Genomic DNA, 25,150 nt, shown 5'->3' with positions numbered 1-25,150 from the left:
CAATCCATACTTACCTTCAAGTACTTACCTGTCTCTCTTGTGTTCCAGTCTTATGTTCCCTGTGTCTCCAGTCCAGTCTGCGGTGTGTGTCCATCCAAGTCTCGTCCAGATACATTTCCTGCAAAAGAAAGAACAGTTAAATCATCGGCTGTGCAACAAGTCACCCAAGACTTTGTCTTCATTACTCACCTCTCTGGATCTGCTACCATCTTCGCTGTTTCTGCTCTGCTGTAATTTAAATAAACATCTTGAACTGTACTTACCTGTCTTGTGTGTCTGTGTGCATAACAGATGCCCAGACCGAGACAACAGACAGCATGAGCACAATGGATCCATTCCAAGAGCTGGTAGATGCTCTCATGAGGGCTCTCCAGCGATCTCCAGTCACTGCCACACCTGTCACCACTACCGGATCGTCACCATCACCGAGCACTTCTTCTACGGTTCCTTCCAGTCCCATGGCTAGACCGGCACCCTACTCTGGCCGGGCGGATGAGTGCAATGGATTTCTGCTTCAATGTTCACTGGTATTTGCTATGCAACCCATGTTATATCCCACCGATCAATCCAAAATTGCTTTCATCATTTCATTATTAACAGGAACCGCTCTACAATGGGCAGACACGTTATGGCATCAGAATGGGCCAGCCACACGATCCATCCAAGCTTTCATCGCTCACTTTAAGGAGGTTTTTGGTCAGTCTGACAGCGATATAACAGCAGGAGATCAGTTGTATCATCTAAAACAAGGTACTATGTCCATACAAGAATACTCACTGAAATTCAGAACCCTTGCAGCTGCCAGTGGATGGAACGAGCGGTCACTCATCACTACTTATCGGCTGGGTTTGGAACCGAAACTACGCATGCAACTAGCTGCTTTCGATGATCGAGAAGGATTGGAGAAATTTATACAATTATCCATCAGATGTGCTGACCGAATGAATGCTTATGGACCAGACATTACCGTTGCCACGCCTGCACTCATCCGTCCGCCAGAGAGATTGACCCCTCCAGAACCAGCTCCAGAACCCATGATTTTAGAATCCGGGAAATTATCAGCTGCTGAGCGGCAGAGGAGGTTGACCCGGGGTCTCTGTCTATACTGTGGAGCCAGTGGACATCTACGATTGAACTGTCCTTCCAGACCAACAGTTACCAGGGTGAGTGTATTGCAAACGGATGTTGAGAATTTACACCCTCTGACCACCAATGTAGAATTGTTTACTGCCTCCTTTTCTGTATAATTTCATCTCGGGGTCCCTCTGCCGCCAGCTCAAGCTGCACACTCATCCCACGACAACCAAGTACAAAATACACTCTATAACAGGAGAATCATTATCCCGCAAACAAGTGCAAAGGAAGACAGAGGAAATTCACCTTCAAATTGGCATACTTCACAGAGAGAAGATACAACTACTGGTTCTGGAGGAAGCCACCATCGACATCATTCTAGGGCACCCGTGGCTGGTGAAGCATGATCCCATCCTCTCTTGGGGCACAGGTGAAGTATTGCAATGGGGTGAAAACTGTTTCAAAACATGCTGTCTTGAAGTTCCACGTCCTGTCAAGAAATCCATCCCTGTATATATCACGTCAGTCGAAAGTCCTACAGCCCATCAGTCTGTCAAGATACCGGATATCTATTCACAATTCAGCGATGTCTTTTGCCCCAAGAGAGCTTCCCAGCTGCCTCCTCATCGGCCATGGGACTGTGCTATTGACCTGGTTCCCGATGCACCGTTACCTAGAGGGAGGATCTACCCATTGTCGCTTCCCGAGACCAAAGCCATGGAGGATTACATCAAGGAGGCGTTAAATCAGGGGTACATATGGCCATCCACTTCTCCAGCAGCATCCAGTTTTTTTTTCGTCTCCAAGAAGGATGGAGGCTTGCGGCCATGTATTGATTACAGAGCTCTCAATAAATACACCGTCAAGTTTAAATATCCCCTTCCTCTCGTCCCTGCGGCCCTGGAACAACTCCGTTCAGCACGCATCTTCACGAAGTTGGACCTCCGCAGCGCCTACAATTTGGTAAGGATACGTGAGGGGGACGAGTGGAAGACTGCATTTGTGACCCCTACAGGCCATTATGAATATTTGGTCATGAGCTACGGTTTAGTAAACGCCCCCTCCATATTCCAAAACTTCATACATGAAGTGCTCCGGGAATTCCTCCATCGGTCAGTCATAGTGTACATAGACGACATCTTGATCTATTCCCGGAGCGAGGCCGAACATCGCCACCATGTTGCGGAGGTCCTTCAGCGACTGAGAGAACATCATCTTTACTTGAAGGCCGAGAAATGTTCATTTCATCAACCATCTGTACACTTCCTTGGATACATCATCGATCACCATGGAGTTCGCATGGACGAGGGGAAGGTGGATGCAGTTGTTTCCTAGCCAGAACCCAAAACCATAAAAGAATTACAAAGATTCCTTGGATTTGCAAATTTCTATCGCCGATTTATCAAGAACTACAGTCAGATCACCAGTACACTCACCAATCTCCTCAAGGGTCACCCAAGAAGTCTCGTCTGGACCACAGAAGCATCTACAGCCTTCAACAAATTAAAACAAGCCTTCACTCAAGCTCCACTTCTCACTCATCCGGACCGCGACCTCCCTTTCGTCGTTGAAGTGGATGCCTCTACCACCGGAGTTGGAGCGGTATTATCCCAACATCACGGTACCCCTGCACGCCTCCTTCCATGTGCTTACTTCTCGAGGAAGCTCAGCCCGGCTGAGAAAAATTATGACATCGGAAACCGAGAACTGTTGGCTATCAAGCTTGCCTTAGAGGAGTGGCGACATTGGTTGGAGGGAGCTCAACATCCTTTTCAAGTCCTTACTGACCATAAAAACTTGCAATACCTCCGTGATGCCAAGAGACTATGTCCTCGTCAGGCCAGATGGGCTCTCTTTTTCACCAGATTTCAATTTACCATTTCATATCGCCCCGGATCTAAGAATGCACGTGCTGATGCCCTATCTCGCCTCTTCGAACCTGAGGAAACCACGGACACTCCTACGAACATCATTCCCTCCAAGATCATTGTCAGTCCCATCGAATGGACATCCCCTCCAGCAGTCGCCACTCCTAAACCCAGGACTCAGCCGGGCTGCCCCCCAGGACGCCAATACATTCCACGTTCACAACGGGTAGATCTCATTCATACCACTCACACCTCTCTAGGTACTGGTCATCCAGGGGCCAACAACACTCTCTCGCTATTGTCCGATCGTTTCTGGTGGCCCAACATGGCAAGGGATGTGAGAAGGTATGTGTTAGGATGCAAGGAATGCACCATGGCCAAGAGTCCTCGTCACCTTCCTGCGGGGAAACTCCATCCCTTGCCTGTCCCAAACCGTCCCTGGTCACACCTAGGAGTGGATTTCATGACCGATCTTCCACCCTCTGAAGGAAAGACCTGCATCTTGGTCATCGTCGATCGCTTCTCCAAGTCTTGTTGCCTCATTCCATTGAAGGGTCTTCCTACCGCATTCGAGACAGCCGAATGCCTATTCAACCAAGTGTTCAGGTACTATGGAATCCCTGAAGATATCGTTTCCGACAGAGGCCCACAATTCATATCTCGTGTATGGAAGGCCTTCTTCAGACTCCTAGGTGTGACCGTAAGCCTCTCGTCCGGATATCATCCGCAAACTAACGGGCAAACCGAGAGGAAAATCCAGGAGGTGGGACGGTTCCTTCGGACATTCTGTCACGGTCACCAGAACTCCTGGAGCCAGTTTCTGGGCTGGGCAGAGTACGCCCAGAACTCCTCAGTCCCAGATTTGTTGGTCCCTTTACAATCCTGGAACAGGTCAACCCAGTCACATTCAAATTACAACTACCACCTCAGTATAGGATTCATCCTACATTTCATGTGTCACTTCTCAAACCCTGTCACGATCCTCTGCTTCCCTCCACAGAGCCTGCTGCCTGTATGCTGCTCTGGCTCCTCCCTGACTCCAGGGCATCCGCATACTCGACTGGCTGATCCTGGCCAGCTCGGAACAGTTAGCGGTTCAACATCGAGGTGTTGTTCTCGCTCACATGAAAGAATTGGGGTTGAGACTCAACACCAAGAAGAGTGTGCTTTCTCCACTACTGAGAACCATTTATCTAGGTGTAATTTGGGATTCGACCACGATGCAGGCATGAATGTCACCTTTTCGGATCGAGTCTATCCTTACTGCAGTAAATGCGGTCAAGCTAGGCCTGTCACTCACTGTCAAACAGTTCCAAGTACTTTTAGGTCTTATGGCAGCAGCATCCAACGTGATACTTTTTGGTCTGCTGTACATGAGACCACTGCGGTGGTGGCTCGAAACCAGGGGGGTTCTCCCCGAGGGGAAACCCATTCCGCAAGATCAAGGTCACGCGGTGCTGCCTACGTGCCTTGGCCATGTGGAAGAAATCCTGCTTCCGCTAGCGACAGATGCATCCCTCACTGGGTGGGGAGTGGTCATGTGTGGCCGCTCAGCACAAGGCCTTGGAGCGATCACCATCTCTCCTGGCACATAAACTGCCTAGAGATTCCAGGCCCTGAAGTGTTTCCTTCAAGACCTGAGAAACCGTCACATGCTGGTCCGTACAGACAGCACTGCGGTAGTTTATTACATAAACCACCAAGGAGGTCTCCGCTCACGCCCCTTATACAAGTTGGCATACCGGATCCTCCTATGGTCTCAAGGAAAACTTCTCTCCCTGAGAGCAGTCCAATATCTTTGGACGTGGGAGCGGACGTCCTGTCGAGGCAGGGGCCGAGGCCCGGGGAATGGCTGCTTCACCCAGAAGTGCTGAAGCAGATTTGGAGAGTGTTTGGCCAGGTTCAAGTGGACTTCTTTGCGACTCAAGAGATATCGCAATGTCCCCTCTGTTACTCTCTAGTGCCTCCAGCTCCTGCGGGACTGGACGCTATGGTACAGACGTGGCCAAGGTCCGGTCTGAATGCCCTTTCCCAGATCGCTCTGCTCCCGGGAGTTCTGGAATAAGTGTGACCCCTGATTGGGCACATCTCATAGAGGCCAGTCCCTCAACAAGGTTGCTGAGACCATCCTTCACTCCAGAGCTCCCCCCTATGAGGAAACCCTATGACCTTAAGAGGAAGTGGTCTACTACATGGTGTAACCAGCACCAGTTTGACCCGGTTCACTGCCCGATTGGTACAGTACTGGAGTCTCTGCAGTCTCACCGTCCACAGGGCTAACCCACTCCACCCTGATGGTAGATGTGGCGGCGGTATTGGCCTGCCACTCCCATTTCGGTGACTGTTAGTGGGTAGAGTCCCCTTGGTCATACGTTTTCCTCCACGGTCGGGAAATCAAGGCTTCATCTGGAAGTAATGAAGCATGGAGAATTCTTATCCAGACTCAGTTGGACCTCTTGCGACTCGAGAGATATCGCAATGTTCCCTCTAGTTCTCCTTAGTGCCTCCAGTTCCGCTCGGACTGGACGCCATAGTACAGACGTGGCCAGGGGCTTCGTCCGTACGCATTTCCCTCGATCGCTCTGCGCCCAGGAGTTCTGGAAAGAGCACGCCGGTATCGGTATGGAAAGACCCCCCACCCGGAGAGGTGGAAGTTATGGGTATGGCCCCTGGGGGGGGCGCAACTCATAGAAGCTGGTCTCTCAACCGAGGTTGTTGAGATCCTTCTCCAATCCAGAGCTCCGTCTACGAGGAAACCTTATGGCCTAAGTGGAACCTGTGTGCTTCGTGGTGTCACGAACACCGTTTAGACCAAGTTACTGTCCGTTGTTACAGTACTAGAGTCCCTGCAAACTCACCTGTCCACAAAACCAGCTCACTACACCCTGAAGGCGTTCGTGGCAGCTTACTGGCCTACCATGCCCCTTTCAGTGGCTTGTCGGTGGATAAAAGCCCCTTGGTCATATATTTTCCTCGGCGGTGCACTCAGGTTGAGACCCCGAGGGGTCCCAAGCCTCTATTCTCTCCACTCTTGGAGCGTCGACCAAATTGGAAGTATAACTGCATGTGTCCAGTGTGAACACTGGGCACATACGGCCACAAAAGCATGTGGCATAAACAGAGCTATTAGTAGATCATAGAGGATCGCACTGCCTTTCTTGTCCGTGAAATACTAGACAAAGGCTCATACCTCTCGCGTCCTGGCAGGATTACCAGGCCGAGCTTATTCAGTCCCTCTTGTTCTGGCGTTTCCCAGACAAAGGACTAAGACTCCCAGTGCGCCCGAGGGCCGAGGAGTACCTCCTGCATTGGCTGGCTACCAAGCAGAGGTGAATCAACTCCTCGTGTGCCCAAGGGCCGAGGATCACATTGCCCTCTTGTCCGTGGAATACTAGACAATGGCTTATTCCCCTCGTGTCCTGGCAGGATTACCAGGCCGAGTTTATTCTGTCCCTCTTGTTCTAGCTCCTCCCAGACAAAGGACTGAGACTCCTCGTGTGCCCGAGTGCCGAGAAGTACCTCTTGCGCTGGCTGGCGACCAGGCAGAGGTCCACTACTATCCTCGTGTGCCTGAGGGCCGAGGATCATATTGCCCTCTTGTCCGTGGAATACTAGACAATGGCTTATTCCCCTCGTGTCCTGGCAGGATTTCCAGGCCGAGTTTATTCAGTCCCTCTTGTTCTGGCTTTTCCCAGACAAAGGACTAAAACTCCTCGTGCGCCTAAGAGCCGAGGAGTACCTCCTGCATCGGCTGGCTACCAAGCAGAGGTGAATCAACTCCTTGTGTGCCCAAGGGCCGAGGATCATACCGCCCTCTTGTCCGTGAATACTAGACAAAGGCTCATACTTCTCGCGTCCTGGCAAGGTCACCAGGCCGAGTCATTTCAGTCCCTCTTGTTCTGGCGGTACCCCAGACAAAGGACTACCACTTCTCCTCATGGGCCTGAAGGCTGAGGAGCACTCTAGGAGGTCGAGTACCCTATCCTCGTGTGCCCAAGGGCCGAGGACCACATAACCTTGTCCGTGGAACACTAGACAATGGTTATTTCGGTCCCTCTTGCTCTGGCCTTTCCCAGACAAAGGACTAAGACTCCTCGTGCGCCTAAGGGCCGAGGAGTACCTCTAGCTCTGACTGGCGACCAGACAGAGGTCTACTACCTTCTTCGTGTGCCCGAGGGCCGAGGATCACATTGCCCTCTTGTCCGTGGAATACTAGACAATGGCTCATCCTACTCGCGACCTGGCGATACCTCAGGCCGAGTCTCTTCCTGTGCTCTGGCAAGGTCCACCAGACACAACTTTCTTCCAACCTGGTCCTAGCAGACACTGGGCAGGGCTTGGAAATTATGGGGGCGTTGACATCTCGTTCCCCATAGCGTTTCTGACGCGGCTCGAGTTCCCGGAAGGGAACGTCTCAGGTTACGTATGTAACCTTAGTTCCCTGAGGGAACGAGACGCCGCGTCACAGACCATAATTCTGGCACCCTGCGGCGCTCGCTTCATTCCTAAAAGAGCTGCTGCCGGCTTCAAACGCACGTGCTTTATACTTCCTGGTCGCTGACGTCACCGCGCCTGTGACGTCACTCCCGTCGTATGATTGGTTGTTAGACTATGACTCAGAATGCTGCCCGCCAATGGGCACCCGCCGGTGACTGGCTGCAGTATAGGTCATAAACCCCGCCCTCTCCATGTAATCTAATGGGACGTGAGCCAAACTAAATAATCGAATTTCACTTCAAATGATTTCCATCGTGTGAGGTAGTTCTTATAATGCCGATTCATGTTCAGGTGCTCGTTTTTCTAATAAGTTCGCTTTTAAGTAGTTATTTGATGCTATAAAAACGGGGTGGTGTCATGATTGTGATCGTGCGATTGGGTCTGTGGGAGTTTGGGCGGGACTTTGACACTGCGGCTCCGCCTCACGACACTACTGCGCAGACTCTGCGGCCATATTGAGTCGTTTTGGCTTCACTTTTCTATAGTGGAAAGAAGCGGTGACGCGTTGTCCATCTTTTTTACAGTCTATGGTTTCACTCTTGTCTGTGTGTCATGTTCTAATTGGTTCCACTGTTCAATGTTGAGGAGTCAGTCGACAAAATTCAAGTCACAGCCAACCTTCCTGAATCACATCACAGCAGACTGTCACAAGCCTCAAATCATGTCTGTCAGCCCAGAGCCATTGCACAAGATGTCCGCCAGCCCAGAGTCACTTCACAAGATGGCTGCCATCCCAAAGCCTGTTCACAAAATAGTCACCATCACAAAGCCTGTTCACAAGATGGCCACCATTCCTGAGCCTGTTCAAGCCAAGCCAAGTCACAGCTGTTCCAGCAAAACCAAGTCATGTCACAGTCATTATTTCAAGGTCGAACAAGGTCTCACCCCGAACATCCAGAGCCAAGTCACGTCTCGCCCAAGCGTCCAGTGCCATGTCACGTCTTGCCCGAGCCACGTCAAACCTCGTCTGATCTGCCAGAGCCTCGGCATGTCTTGTTTGCCAGTACAACAGACCCTCCTTTAATGTCAGTCATACCCGCAGAACCAATGCCCCCAAGCCATGCAGAGCTTATGCTCCTAAGCATTACACCCTCAAGCCTGCTGTGCATCCCAATAACCACTGCATTGCCCTCCCTGTCACGGCTATAGAGGGTGTTCCTGAAGTCCCTGTCTGCCCTGTCACGGCTATGGAGGCCGTTCCTGAAGTCCCAGTCTGCCCTGTCACGGCTATGGGGACCGTCCCTGAAGTCTCTGTCGGCCCTGTCACCGCTATGGAGGCCGTTTCTGAAGTTCCTGTCTGCCCTGTCACGGCTATGGAGGCCGTTCCTGGAGTTACTGTCCGCCCTGTTATGGCCATGAAGGCCGCGTGTGAACCGTCTGCACCACCCTGGTGGGCTCCTGCCCCATCGGTGCCGCCCTGATGGGCTCTGGCTCCGTCTCCACCTCTGACCCCTCCGCCGCCCTCCAGGACTGTATGTGCTACACTGTTTGGGAGCGTCTGGAAGCCGCTCTTTGGGGGGGGGGAGGAGGTGGTCTATGTTAAGGAGTGCCCTCCCTTGAACCCCATTAGAGGGCACTCCAATATGATCGAATTTTTATGTACTCTACGTCATGTTGTGCTTCCCTACACGTGTCGTGACAGATAGTAGTGTTTCCCTATATGGTTCCCTTCCTTCATCCTGAATTCCTTCTCCTCTTCTGTGATTCCCGTTTGTCACTCTGCCTGAAGATTTATTAAAGACTTTTTAGGTACTCTGAACATAAGTTGCACATTGTTATTTTTGATCCTTTCAGTTGGGAGATTTTTTGTGTTACTCTTGTTTTTATTAAATATACCTGGTTATGTCCTTGTTAATATGTAACTGCAAACATATTTTGTAATTGGCTTTAATAATAATAAATAAATAAAAATAAATAAATACATTTTAGTTTTCTCAAATGTTTAGTATAGTTAGTACAGTATATATATATATACACACACACACACACACTGTATGTGTGTGTATGTGTGTGTATGTGTGTGTGTGTGTGTGTGTGTGTGTCAAGAGTATGAACAATATGAAAACTACATTAAATTGGCATAACATAAATTCTCAACATAATGTAACAGTAGTAATGTTTTCATCCATTTGTTTTAATGCATAAATTCAAAATGTCCAATAAAATATCTGAATGGAAACACTGCAAATTCATAGGTGGAGGCTCTACCTAGGTAATATTCATTGTGTGACATTTTTCAGATGCATTGGAAATAACAAACAAAAAAAAACAAACAAAAAAAAAAATTCTTATTAATATTGTTAAATTACTAGGGACAATGTGACATTTGCTAGTTATTGTAATGTATATGTCCCTAATTCTACGCCTTGTTTTTTTATTTATCTGCTGTATATACTTCAGCCGCACATGCAGCTTATGTAGAATGTACATGTGTATAAAAGTGGGAGCCCTTAATGAATCAAACATAAAAGCAAAATGAAAAAGACCAAAAAAAAAAAAAAAAAACATGTAACATGTAAAAAACACCCTCACTTGACAGAAATGAATTGCAAAAAGTAGATGTATGTCCTTTTATGGTTGTGAGGGAGGGGTAATACAGTAGGGGACTAAGGTGGTCTCTCTACGACCCTCACTACAGACTGTGTGGAATGATTCAGTTTTCTTATTTAGTTTTTTTTCTATGTGACTATGATGCAGCATTTAGGGATTCACGGATTCCAGAGGTAGGTGCTTTTATTTTTTTAATGCAGTATGCAGAGTTTAACTGTTGCATGTCTAGTTTGGTTTTTTAACACTTAGTATTTGATTTCAGTGTATATTCATTTATCACTAATAAAGCTTGTAAAAGACTCTTAGGCTACTGCTGATTTGCAGGGGGAACATCACAATGGGATGTCAATTAAAACATCTTGAGAGAACATCTGTTTGCATATTTTATTCACTCCAATGCCAGTACACAGAATTTCCACAGGTATAGAAGGCTGATTTCTAAACTTAAATACACAAAATAGGAACAAACAGAGTATAGGTTGAACAATCAATTGCATAACAGAATCCAAACCATAATAAAAAATATCAAACAAAACTTACATCTGTACACAGCCACACAACACCATATGAAAAGAGTCCAGAGCAGCAACAAAGGGAGAACACACTGACTGTTGCTTGCAAGCAAGCCTTTTTAAATGGGCAACAATTAATGTGGTAATGGGGTGCAGCTGCTGACAGTGGGTGGAGCTAGCCACTGGAGAAGTAGGTCGAGCTAGCCACCAGGTCAGAGGGATTTCTAACAGAGCTAATGCTAATACCATATTTGGCTTAAAGTGCCCCTATTATGCCATTTTAAAGGTAGTTAATATTGTTGTAATAGTCTCTTAAAACAGGTTTACATGTATGCAAGTTCAAAAAACACTTTAGTTTTCTCCAAAATTTGATTTATTTTTACCCCGTTTCTAAATGATTCGTAAACGACTCGTTTGAAGCAGTTCGAAGAATCAGTCTCTCTAAACCCCTCCTTTCCTTGAGCCCTCACTGCTGTGATTGGTCAGATGGTGCAGTCCTTTTGGATTGGTCTACCGCTACAGCGCAAAAACGAAACGCCCATTGGCATAACTGAATGACAGCTGCGGAGACCTGTTAATGCATAGAAAAGATAGCCTCGATTTTACCCTATCAATTCGAGCCGGAGTCTGACGATGAAACTGTCGAAGTGTCACATCGACAAGAAACTGTTTTGCAAGCACAACCGGAGCAGGACGTTTCTCAGTGGGTTTCATATGTTACCTGTTAAAAGTGCTTGCAATTTGCTTTTGTAAGCGAACCGGGCACACCTCTACGTTGTGAACTTCAACACTGTACAATCCATAACACTGCGTTAAGCCATCGTTTATCATTATCATTACTTAAACTAATAAGGCAGACAGACAGTCAAGCTGCATCAATCACAATTTTTAGACTACATTGCACTCACAGCTGAACAACAGAACTACAGAAACGCAAGTTAGCCGGTTACCAAGACATGTGCGGGGTTGTTACACACCATAACGTACACAAAGACGTATTTTGAACGATCGCTAGAAAATACAATTATTAATCATACTTACAGGTAGAAGTTCAGAGGAGCAAGCCGGTCCAAATAAACTGGGCACTGATCCATTTTTTAAAACCAAGCGTTTGGTGAATCTCGCGTTGTAACGTTACTCCCCAGGATTGGAAAAGCAGTCATCAGTAAAATGACGCGAACACAACACAAGATTGGCATTGGACTGCTGAGGTGTTGAAAAAATTAATGTTAACCACTCATTCTTGATAGTTTCATCTTTCGGAAGGGCATATAAAACAAATTCACTCTCACAGCGCAGGGCGTCTTCTTGACATGATGTAATCCACGTGAAAATGGTAGGCCTACTGTTTGTGGGCGGGCAAGTTGTTCGCGAAATTGAATGTGGGCGGACATTACGCAAATGTGTAGCTCGTGACGTGTGGCCGTTACAGAAAAAAGATTCGAATTGCTGACGACTCGTTTAGGCGAATGTGAGCCGACTCTTTTTTTGTTAGACAAAAACTTTATTTATAGTGCACTGTCAGCGTCACAACTTTGCAGATAGTTTATGTTCACATACAGCTACATGACACACTACATGAAATATCATATTTGAAAAGGCATAATAGGGGCACTTTAATGTTTGTTTCATGTGTTCAACCGGTAAATCTCACACTTTCATTGTTGTTCACAAATATATATTCTCAAACAATTCTCCTGTTTAACAAAAAAATCCAAGTTGGACTGGTTTATGAAGGCAAATCAATGCCATTAATCAGCGAGCGCAGCACTGATGCTGGCGCGCGCAGTAAACCAGATACGCGAGTGGAAAACAGATTTACACGTGAGGAAACGGGAACCCGCGAGCTCATTTGAAACCTTCTTTCCCACACCCTCGCGCTCGATCTTCTCCCACCTGCTCGCGCGAACACTTTTATTTTTGTCAGTCGTGGGGCGGGACTTGCTGCTTTAATTGTAACGGTGTATTCACATGGGGCGTAAGCGTCAACGCTTAACGGAAGGCGTGGCTGACGTTCATGGTCATAGCAGCGTCAGCCAATGAAATACTGCTCTTGAACAGGATGAACGTGATTGGCTGCCGCCTGGCCACTGTATTTGCATAGAGCGATCTGATTGGCTGATGCGGCGCTTCACTGGCGTTGCTCGCGGCAGAAGTTGAAAATTTCTCAACTACTGCCGCGAGCAACGCTAGTGAAGCGCCGCCGACGGATCCACAATTCTTTTCGGCAACGCTTGACGTCACCCTTTCAAAGTCAATGGGAAGTGTTGACGCCTACGCCCTGTGTGAACACACCATAATCGCAAAAGCCATTGGTTACCTCCTCTATTCCGGAAGTCAGCTATGATTGGACGCCTGTGATTACCAATCAAGCCCTGAAGCTAGGTTCAGCAAGATGGATACTCAAAGAGAGGTATGTAGTGATGACAAATTTTTATTTTTATTTTTAACATGTTGTGTTTAGTATCTTACAAGTTTATAAACTTTATAAAAGTTCAAATTGGCTGGCTGTAGTTAGATTTGTATTGAGTGTTCTATACGTTACTCTATAATATTACTATGCTTAGGCCCGGATTCACAGACAGGGCTTACCCAAAGTCAGGACTAGGCCTTAGTTAAATTAAGAATTTTAAGCATCTTTTATAAATTTCCTTAGAAGAATGCATTGTGGGTGTGCATCTTGAGACAACACTGACATATTTTAAGACATGTCAGTGCAATATTCAGTTGAGACAGCTCAAATGTGCATTTTAGTCTGGGACTTAAGCTAATAAACTATAATGAAACTCTTTGCTAAAATAACATTTTTAGTAGAGAGCAGAACTTTTCAGTTCAGTTATCATCACAATACTGTTTTACTACTATATACATGCTGTTTACTTGATATTTTGTTCTCAAAATTAGGCCTAATAATGCTTTCTCTGTTCACATACAATAGGCTAAGTTGCAGAATGCTGCTAGGCATGTTATGTCCCTTTTACGCAGTGCTCTAGCTACTGAATCATGTTCACCATCACAGATGGGTAGGATAAATGTACTGTGTATTGTGTCATCTGTTTTACATTGTAAAGTCATAATTACCATTGGCCTTATTAATATTGCTATGAGTAGTATATAGCCACAAAGGCTTCAGACATTTAGACAGTTTCGGATTATTTCTGCAGATAAAGGTCAGGTTCAGGGAGAGCAGGTCTCGGCAGGCAGCAGCAGACAGCATGCAACACCACTACAGGGTCGGGCTACCCCTGGCAACAGGGTGCAGTCTGCAGTGAGACCACAGGAGACCCTTAGTGTTGCTGCGTCAAGAAATTCAGTGGACCAAAGTATGGCAAGGTTTGCATCTCTCAAAGAAGCCGGTGTTATAGTTTACATTATAAGAAAGTAAAATACTTGTGCTCGGCCTGACATTTGAAGTATGTGTCACCATAATACTGTAGCAGCATAGTCAAGTAGCATACCTTAGGCATAAGTCTAAAGAATAAATTCATGAACATTTAGAAGTTATTGTCTTGTAATGGGCAGTTTAGGTCAGCCCATTTGGATTATGCTTCAAGACTTAAGTATTATTGACATCAGACTGCCTTTTCTCTCAGAGCATTCCCTGGTCTGTTTAAGGCAAGAAAAGGCTTTATCCCAACTTCCAAAAAAAGGCCTGCCAGGTCAACGCCAATCCAGTTTTTCCTGCTAAATAAAAGCGTTGAAAGGACTCCAAAAACCTACCACAGGCTGGATTAGAACGGAGGACTGTTCTCATCCCTGAGGAAGCTGACCACTCTGAGGTTTGGCATTTCAAGTTTTCCATATTGTATAAAGACAGAGATACACCAGTGCTCCACACAGAGTTTTGATCTGTCTGTCTGATCATCCAGTCTGCAAAGCTACAGTACTGCTAAATGTTTTGTGTAAACTTGTGTAAAAATGCTGTAAAGTGAGGATGCTGTCAAAAATAATGTAATAAGTAGATTTTCTTTATCAATTAACTTCCATGAACCAAATGAAATCAACACTTGGTGTGAGCATCCTTTGTGTTTAAAACAGCTTTTGTCCTCGGTGCATTTAAGCAGAGTTTTTCAGTAGCTTTGCAGGTAGCTTTCTTGAAGTGTCTTGGAAATGTTGTTCTCCACAGTTCTTCTGAATTTAGGTTCCGATTCTTCTTCATCTCAGTTTGTTTTCTTTCTTCATGTCATTCCATGATGATGATGATCAGATCTCTGTGTGGAGCACTGGCTGTTGTCAGACTTAAATCTCACTGGATTATTACAATTAATGGCCAAATGAGTGTTTGGAAATGTAAACTGATATTTCCTCCTCACACAAAAGAATTAAAATCTTTTTTTTAGCTGGGGAAAATACTAGTGTTCTAATCATTTTGATAAGACTTGATTTATTTTTATGTAGCCAGTCTTGTTTGATGAAGTGCTTGAAGTATGTGTTTAATTCCACCAGATATCTAAGCTATTGGTGGAGACATATTCAAAAATGGAATCATTGGAAGGAGCCTGGATGCTCTATAAAGCTGTTGGTAAGTTAGTTTCATTAATTTTTGAAGCTTCATTGACATCAACTTTACACATCATTAGACTGTATTGTTACTTTAAATATGACCCCTGTTTCAGTATTTTTGAGTCTGTCTTTGGTTATCTTGACTGTTCAATGTTGGAGTGAAATGTTATTTCTTTGGCTAAAATTAAATAAATAAGCTGATATGGCTTTTGATCTTTTATACTCAGGTGGATCAGGTCAACGAAAGTTGAATGTCGTTGCACCAGAGGCAGAAGGCTACACAGGGTCCTACCTCATTAAAACAGTAGGAACAAAGGGCTGTCTATATATTATGCCAATACAGAACAGTGTGGACATATCCCCTTTACCCTACTCATCAAAAGAATTTGAAAAAATGCAGAAAGCTCGATGTGCAAAATGTCATACAGACATGCCTGTACAATTGCTGGCTATGCATGTCCAGAATTGTAAGACAGACATATGGATTAACACCAGTGATTGTGAATCGGTAAACTCTTTATTTATTTATTTAGTTTAATGTTTTCATTTAGTAAATAAAATATTTAGCAATCAGTAAAAGTGTTCACTTTTTCTAATATGTACATAATCAGCATTAAATTTGTTACAGGAGTCTGGAGATTTTTTGTCATCTCATACGGAAGAGCCACCCCTTTTCACAGAACTGGATTATGTCAATGTAGTTTGTTCAGTCTCATGCTTAGTCCGGTTTACTTTAACTATGCATAATTTTTCTTCAGTAACTTTTGTATGATTAACACACCAAATACAAGTCAAAATCTGTTACTATAAGACTATTCATTTTATAAATTAGTAACAAAATAATTTTGGGTTACTTATTCTAATAACCACAGTTCATGTCTTTATGTCCAAAACTTGCATAAAAGGACCCTAGAGATCCTTCAGTAAAGCCGTCAGCTTCCAGAAAAACAGATAATTTCAGTGGTAATGTAGGTAATAACTTAATATCATAACTTGCAGGAACTACAAAGTGATTTGTTCTCACTTTAAATCCTATATTTTTTTGTTCACATCCACAGCTGGGGGATGAGTTGGATTCTATGGATTGATCTTTGGCAGTGATTGATGTCAAGGTAAGATGAATGCATGCAGGACTATTTACCACATTCTTGGAGTCCCCCAACAAAAAGCGGGAGGGGGTTTGAGTTGTTGGATTATTTCCAGTGCATTTGAAAATCACTGTAGAAGGAAAAATTATTAAATTTAATTTTAATGTTATTTCATGAATGGTTATTAATGGTAATTCATTTAAATTTCAGTAATTTTAATTAATAATAGTAATGATTTTAAGTTTGCTTGGGATCTTGTTTCTTTCTTTAAGGATTTTTTTAAACATATTTTTCTGCATCTGTAAGGTCTCTTGTCCTGTGTGTTAAGCCATGTACCCAGAAGACTACATTGAAGTACATGCAAGTACTTGTGGGGAAAGGTTAATATTTATTGCTTTATTTATTATTATTTATTAATACTTTGCACTTTCCATTAGGTTTGTTGTGTGTTGTAGTAATTTGTATTCAGCTAATTACATTATTTCTTTCAGATGTGAAGGTACACCAAATATGGATTTGAATATTGCGGAGCAACAGCATGACAAGCCAAACAGGTGCATTTAAGTCTAAGTTTATCTTTTTTTTTTTTTTTTTTTTTTGCCTTGGCCAAAAACTAAATGCATCTTTGTTTGTTTTTCAAGCATTACAGAAGTAATTCAAAAACTTAAAGAGGCAGTAGATGCTACAACTATTTTCAGTGTCTGTGTCACAAGGGAGGACATGTTCAGCCGAGGCTTGACACAGTGGAAACGGCAAAAGAAGTCATCTCCAAAGAACCCCCTCAGAGTCACTTTCATTGGAGAGGCTGGGATAGACAGTGTTACACCAGGCCAGCAGAGGGAGCCCTTACCCTCACTCGCATTTGGATCCAACCAGGCCCGGATTGGCTAATCGGGAGGACCGGGAGAATTCCCGGTGGGCCGGTCCGTTTTTTTGGCCGCGAGGGCCGGTGTCCCTAGCTGCCTGCACTCACAGCAGTCGCCAGGGGCGGACTGTCCATCGGGAGAATTTTTGGCCCGCTACCCTCCAATTTTTATTATTATTATTTAATATTGTTGTTGTTGTTTTTGTTGCCGGCCTAATGTACTAAAGTGGTTATTTCAGAATTAGCCATTCAATAATAAAACTCTAATAAATCATAAATCGGTTAGTCTTGACTGGCACGCGTTTCGTCTCGCGCGCGCTCCGCGCATCCGCGCGTCCGCCGTCCGCCAAAACGACGCGAGACTGAAGTAGAAGTGCCCAGGTGGAGCAGAGAGACAAATCTGTCCTGTTTAGGACCTAAAGCGCAGGTCTGTTACATCTGTAAACAGACTATTGTAGTTTTGTCTTTGTTTACTTAAGTATTGAACTGCTAACAAATGTTAATCTATAAAAAATATCGTTTTAAAACAGGTTTAGGGAGCTACCCTTATAAAAAATTAACGGTGGTTTTACAAAACATGTTTACTATAGTTATACAATAATTATACAATATACAATGGTTTTGCTACACTATACTTTCACCATGGTATAAAATTATGATTATACTAATGGGAATCAATCCTAAAAAAAAAACCCAAAAAACATGGTTACTATGTTTACCATAGGCTCAATAATATCATGGTTAATTTTCCTTAGGGCCAAACATGACCCATGATAATGCAAAACATGTTTAGTTTTAAGATTTTTTAATAAATATATATTCAAGATGTAGCTAATTTTTGTTGTTTTAATTTTAACATTACGACAATAACACATGGTCCTAATGTAGTGGCCCTCTTTTTTCTGTTGCCCTTTTTTCTATCAAATGTTTTAGTAATAATCATAAATTATATATAATTTTGAAAGCTTAGAAGCTCAAGAACCATCCTGGTGGCTGTCTCCTCCCCCTTAGCAGCAATGTCAAGTGTCATTTTACAAAATCACAACTTTTTACAATCTTGACAAAAACATGTCTTTAAAAAGGTCTCAGTATTTCTGCAATAATCTGCTGATTGTCTTCTTTAAAAAAGACCAACCTTAGATCTGTACTGTATAGGTGGTTGTAAAGGTCGAGATGTGTTTATGAAAAAAGTGACAGATACAAGAAAATTTGTTTAAAAAGTAAACACACATGAGAGACAGAGAGATTAAAAGAGATTAAAAGGCAAATTGGAAGTTCAAGAGATAGCATTTAATTATTTTACCCAGTTGATTTCAACTTTTCTTTATGTGATAATGAAAAATATTGTTGTCCAGGGTTTCAAATTTTGGTGTGGGATGGCCTGGATAAGTGTGAGATTTCCCGGCCTGAAATTTTGTCTCAGTCCGCCCCTGGTTAACGTCAAGCTAGTTAGGAGCAGTGCAAAACAACGATGTCTGCAAATCACCGTTCATGTTTATGTATCAAACTTTTTCTTGTACTGTTGCTCTTCAGCAGCAGCAGCAGCCTCTAGTCCAGTTTGCTGCTAAGAGTGAAAAGCCAGGCCCCGTAACATTACCAAGCACCAGTCATGAGCCCAACACACTAGAATGGGCAGGTAGGACAGTGCAATACTTGTTCTATTCTTTATTTGTGTTTAAGGACTCAACAATTTTGCACAGAATATATATTCAGATATTGCAGAAAAGGACATTGTGATGTTTAAAAGAGTAGTGTTAGACATTTACCCTTTAATGTTCTCATTTATGAAAAATATTTGAACTTATAAAGCAGCTGTTTACTTGAAAAAGACATGATAGTGTCATTAGAAAGTTTAATACATTTTATTTTAATCTTTATTTTATACATATAGCTTAATATACATTTGTATTTATTTGATATTTTTTCATTTCAAGGTTTGGATATTTATGAGCACTAATTCTAACAGAAAATACATACTGATACTGTTAAACATTATATTGTGTTAACTGTTCAAATAAATCTTCACTGTGAAGCAACACTTAGGCTACTGTATTTGCACTGAATTGGAAATGACGTCATTTTAATATAGTCAGTCGTGAACTAAAGTGGGCCGGTCTAAGGCTTGAAACTCCAGGGCTGAAAAGGAGTCCCACTCCGGCCCTGGATCCAACCCTCAGCGCCTCTGTAACAGAATACTTCGCCACACTCGGATCCAGCGGCTTTGTTCCACCACCAGCAACAACATGGACCCAGTCATCAGCTTCGCCCTCAAGTCACAAGGTAATCGATCCCTCGAGGACCACATCCAAGATTTCCTGGACATTATCCCATATTCTGATTTCCCGGACTATGCACTGATAGATTTATTTTCCCATGGACTAAATGAACCACTACGCACCATGCTAATAGTTAGTGGTCCTCGGGGGTCGCTTATGGAGTTTTTGGACTTTGCTTTGTTGGTCACCGGCTCCTCATTTACTGTGGGAGCTGTTGAGGAGTCGGAGGACAAAACTCATGTCACAGCTCGCGATCATAAACCACAGCACAAGATGTCTGCTAGCCCTGAGCCACAGCACAAGATGTCTGCTAGCCCTGAGCCACAGCACAAGATGTCTGCTAGCCCTGAGCCACAGCACAAGATGTCTGCTAGCCCAGAGCCACAGCACAAGATGTCTGCTAGCCCAGAGCCACAGCACAAGATGTCTGCTAGCCCAGAGCCACAGCACATGATGTCTGCTAACCCAGAGCCACAGCATAAGATGTCTACCAGCCCAGAGCCCCTTCACAAGATGGCCACCATGTCACAGCCCGTTCACAAGATGGCTGCCTTTCCTGAGCCTGTTCACAAGATGGCCGCCTTTCCAGACCTTGCTCACAAGATGGCCGCCTTTCCAGACCCTGCTCACAAGATGGCCGCCTTTCCTGATCCTGTTCCCAAGATGGCCGGAGGGTTGCTAAGCCTCCTGACCTGCCCTGGAGGGCTCCTGCGCCTCCTATTCCGCCCTGGAGGGCTCCTGCGCCTCCTGATCCGCCCTGGAGGGCTCCTGCGCCTCCTGTTCCGCCCTGGAGGGCTCCTGCGCCTCCTGATCCGCCCTGGAGGGCTCCTGCGCCTCCTGATCCGCCCTGGAGGGCTCCTGCGCCTCCTGTTCCGCCCTGGAGGGCTCCTGCGCCTCCTGTTCCGCCCTGGAGGGCTCCTGCGCCTCCTGCTCCGCCCCGGAGGGCCGCTCCGCCTCCTGCTCTACCCTGGAGGGTCGCTCCGCCTCCTGCTCCGCCCTGGAGGACTCCTGGGCTTCCTGCTCCACCATGGGGGGTTCCTAAGCCTCTTGCTCCTCTCTGGAGGATTTCGGTTGGGCTCTGGTGGTCGTCTGCTCCGCCGTGGATACCCTCGCTCCCACATGTCCTGCTGCGGGGGGCCTCAACTCCCCCAGATCTGCCGGTCCTGCCTCAAGGTCCTCCTCTGCCACATGGACCTGGTCCTCCTTCGTTTGTCTGCTCCACCTCTGCTCCCCCACCGCCCCCCAGGACTGTTATTTCTAGGACTGTTGGGAGCGTCTGGAAGCCGCTCTTTGGGGGGGGGGGCTATGTTACACCAGGCCAGCAGAGGGAGCCCTTACCCTCACTGACTGTTGCTGCTCCCTCTGCTGCCTCTATGGTAGCTTCCTGTCTGTCCTCCATAAAAGCCAGCTCATCACATACACACACTGCGAAGTATTGATTTGCTCTAGCGGACTCTACTAAGCATTTTCCCTGTTTCATAGTTTCCTAGTTTCTTAGTTCTTTCTTGTCTTGTTCCCTAAGTCATAGTTTAGTTCTAGTTTAGCTTGTTTGTTTGATTTGTGTTCTTTTGTTACTTTGGACTGCTCACCTGGCTTTTTGACCCACGTCTGTTTTTACTGGATTACTCTGTCTCTGGATTATCTCTGTTGTTCCTGATTGCTGGTGATCGACCCTGTCTGTTTTTTGACCTCGATTACAATAAAGCTTTGCATTTGGATCCAACCCTCAGCACCTCTGTAACAGACAGTGGTGCTCTTATGAAAGAATTCCTGGCAGGTATGTTTTTGCCTCCCTCAAATGCAGCAATTTATGCAGTTATATAAAATATAGTCATAACTTTCTTATTTTAGGCCTTATTAGTACTGACAGTTTATTTTTTTCTATATAAATGATGGCTGGGATTGAGGCAAAATTCTTTGAGAGTGGGAAGTTTGGGAAAAATCTGAAGTATTCCATCACAGATTTTCAGTTTATGTTTATTTGCATCCTCTACTGGAATTTTCTTCTAATGCATTCTTTGCCAATTTATGTATTGCCCTCTTTTACTTAGGACAATTGGTGAAATAATGGCTGTGAGCATTACACAGGATGGCCCTCCACCTAACTTTTTTCAGGAGTGGATCTACAATTTCATCTCTTCTGGAGAGATTAATAAAGATCAGCTGTCAAAAGCTGATGTTACAGATCCAGACCTTCTAGACCTCATTGATAAGGTTTTCCAATTCATCTGTACTACATAGATGTTCAGTAATTCATGCAGTTCCTTCTCAAAAAATTATCATATTGTGATAAAGTATTTTCTGTAATGTACTGGTAAACATTAGACTTTCATATATTTTAGATTAATTACACGCAACTGAAGTAGTTAAAGCCCTTTATTGTTTTAATATTGATGATTTTGGCATACAGCTCATGAAAACCCAAAATTCCTATCTCAAAAAATTAGCATATCAAGAAAAGGTTCTCTAAACAAGCTGTTAACCTAATCCTCTGAATCAACTAATTAACTCTAAACATCTGCAAAAGATTCCTGAGGCTTTTAAAAACTCCCAGCCTGGTTCATTACTCAAAACCGCAATCATGGGTAAGACTGCCGACCTGACTGCTGTCCAGAAGGCCATCATTGACACCCTCAAGCAAGAGGGTAAGACACAGAAAGAAATTTCTTAACGAATAGGCTGTTCCCAGAGTGCTGTATCAAGGCACCTCAGTGGGAAGTCTGTGGGAAGGAAAAAGTGTGGCAGAAAACGCTGCACAACGAGAAGAGGTGACCGGACCCTGATGAAGATTGTGGAGAAGGAACGATTCCAGACCTTGGGGGACCTGCGGAAGCAGTGGACTGAGTCTGGAGTAGAAACATCCAGAGCCACCGTGTACAGGTGTGTGCAGGAAATGGGCTACAGCGGCAGAAGCTCCTGACCTGGGCTACAGAGAAGCAGCACTGGACTGTTGCTCAGTGGTCCAAAGTATTTTTTTCGGATGAAAGCAAATTTTGCATGTCATTCGGAAATCAAGGTGCCAGAGTCTGGAGGAAGACTGGGGAGAGGGAAATGCCAAAATGCCTGAAGTCCAGTGTCAAGTACCCACAGTCAGTGATGGTCTGGGGTGCCATGTCAGCTGCTGGTATTGGTCCACTGTGTTTTATCAAGGGCAGGGTCAATGCAGCTAGCTATCAGGAGATTTTGGAGCACTTCATGCTTCCATCTGCTGAAAAGCTTTACGGAGATTTTTTCAGCACGACCTGGCACCTGCTCACAGTGCCAAAACCACTGATAAATGGTTTACTGACCATGGTATTACTGTGCTCAATTGGCCTGCCAACTCTCCTGACCTGAACCCCATAGAGAATCTGTGGGATATTGTGAAGAGAAAGTTGAGAGACGCAAGACCCAACACTCTGGATGAGCTTAAGGCCGCTATCGAAGCATCCTGGGCCTCCATAACACCTCAGCAGTGCCACAGGCTGATTGCCTCCATGCCACACCGCATTGAAGCAGTCATTTCTGCAAAAGGATTCCCGACCAAGTATTGAGTGCATAACTGAACATAATTATTTGAAGGTTGACTTTTTTGTATGAAAAACACTTTTCTTTTATTGGTCGGATGAAATATGCTATTTTTTTGAGATAGGAATTTTGCGTTTTCATGAGCTGTATGCCAAAATCATCAATATTAAAACAATAAAAGGCTTGAACTACTTCAGTTGTGTGTAATTAATCTAAAATATATGAAAGTCTAATGTTTACCAGTACATTACAGAAAATAATGAACTTTATCACAATATGCTATTTTTTTTAAAGGACCTGTATATAATGTTATGGTGTTGTGGACATTTCTGAAGAGAGGAATTCATTTGTGATGTTCAGACTGCATTTCATTTGGGCTTTTATTATTTATTTAGTTTAGTTGTGCTGTTTGGATTCAATTAGTGTAAATACTGTTAGCCTACACTGCATATTTAATGACACAAGTGTTGCTAATGCTATTATTCTTTCTTCTTGTTTATTTTATGTTCTATTATACTTATGATATTCCAATCCCACAAGTAAAAATAATGTTGCTTTGTAACTAGAGACAGCTATAGCTACTTAATAGCTAACAAAAGAAAGTTGTTTTGAAATCTACAACTGATCCTTCAAACTGTGAAAATTTGTCAAGAGTGATATTACAACCAACTTATCATCAAATTAACATCATCAATTTTACGAAATTATGGTTATACCAACAAATCCAGTCATTACCTTTCCACATCCCATTTCATTTAAGCAATTGGTACATACATATCCTTTTTTATTCTGCAAGTTTGGAAAATAATTACCCAGAAGTAAATAACTAACTATACTCAAGTTAAATGCTGACCTGTTCTGCTTGCTACATAAGGAGCTTAGGAAAGGAAGGAAAGGAAAGGAAAGGAGGTGAAGTGAGGCCAAGTATGGTGACCCATACTAGGAATTTGTGCTCTGCATTTAACCCATCCAAGTGCACACACACAGTAGTAATCACACACCCGGAGCAGTGGGCAGCCATTGCTGCGGCGCCCGGGGAGCAGTTGGGGGAACGGTGCCTTGCTACGGTGTCTTGCTCAAGGGACTCACCTCAGTCGTGGTATTGAGGGTGAAGAGAAAGCTGGTTATTTACTCCCCCCACCTACAATCCCTGCCGACCTGAGACTCGAACCTGCAACCTTTGGGCCACGGCTGCCCCACAAACCTGGGGAGAGCGCGAACGCAGTCCCACACTACCATAAATTATGCAGTCGAGATTCCCACATTTGGGGAATTCGCAGGGGTCAGCACGGCCGTAGTGCAATAGACGAGCCTCGCCCTGGGTGAACCACCTTCTTGATCATGGTGTCTCCCCTGCCAGGTAAGTAGGAGGACAGATGTCAAGGAATAGTTAAACTTATTTTGAAATAGTGAACAGATTCCAAAACCATTTAACCGAAATACTATAAACTATAATACTATAAACTAAGTATTAGACACGCATAAATAAAATAAATTAGTGGGTTAAATGCCAATGGATGAGGAGTGTCAGCTGTTTTTTCAAGGTTGTGATTGTCTCAGCAGATCAGATTCTGGTTGGTTTTGGTTCTCATATTATTGTATTGAAGGTTGTTTAGTTTTGAGGAAGTAGTCTTAGGGTGTACTCACACTAGGCAGTTTGAATCGTGCCCGAGTGCGTTTGACCACCAAAGCGCGGTTCGTTTGACTAGTGTGAGTGCTCCGAACCGTGCCCGGGCGCGGCTCGATTAGCCGTCCCTGGCCCGCTTGGAAGAGGTGGGCCAGAGCACGGTTCAGTTGGACTCGGGTGCGGTTCGCATGCAGTGTGAGTGCTAACCGTGCTGGAGCACGGAACAGGACGCGTGATGTCGCGTTTTTGCGAGGTAATCAGCGTTTTTATAGTCCATAATCAAAGCTGCAAAGTCCTTGCTGCACTTCAGCTGGTAATTAAAAACCTCCTCGTACGAACAGCAAGATTGCGCGAAAATTTTCGTGCCACAAAGGCGAAAGACCTGTTTAATAATAGGCTGTGAGAGGGCTGTGGACCACCGTGGACCAAACTATTTAAAATAATTATCCACAAAGTAAACTATTTCGTGTTCAGCGCGAGCGTTGCTCTTCCTGTTTATCCTGAAACCATCGCAACATAATGACGTAAGCGTGCTCCGGCACGAATGCTGAAACCCTATGTGAGTGCAGGCCAGAGGGGGAGTGGGGAGGGGGGACAATCGTACTCGAGCCCGGTTCACAGCAACCGTGCCTAGTGTGAGTACACCCTTATATTCCTGGGGAAAGCTTTCAGTTTTGTTCTCATGCTGAATCCTGTTTCTCCACAGAAACTTTACCCTTAACCCTCCTGTTACCCTAAAACACCTGGGGTCACTTTGACCTCCAGAATATGATTTTTTTTTTT

The 25,150-nt window shown here is 44.7% G+C and overlaps 1 non-coding gene across 1 annotated transcript; it reads right to left on the bottom strand.

Annotated features, from left to right (window-relative positions):
- Positions 1 to 23,944: 23,944 nt before the first annotated feature.
- Positions 23,945 to 24,108, bottom strand: LOC141339433 (U1 spliceosomal RNA). Its single transcript, XR_012356025.1, has one exon. It is a non-coding gene; the product is annotated as a U1 spliceosomal RNA (small nuclear RNA).
- Between the last annotated feature and the right edge of the window lie 1,042 nt (positions 24,109 to 25,150).

Source organism: Garra rufa, chromosome 7, assembly GCF_049309525.1.
Source record: "Garra rufa chromosome 7, GarRuf1.0, whole genome shotgun sequence".
NCBI classification, from domain to species: domain Eukaryota; kingdom Metazoa; phylum Chordata; class Actinopteri; order Cypriniformes; family Cyprinidae; genus Garra; species Garra rufa.
This window is presented reverse-complemented; position numbering and strand designations above follow the sequence as displayed.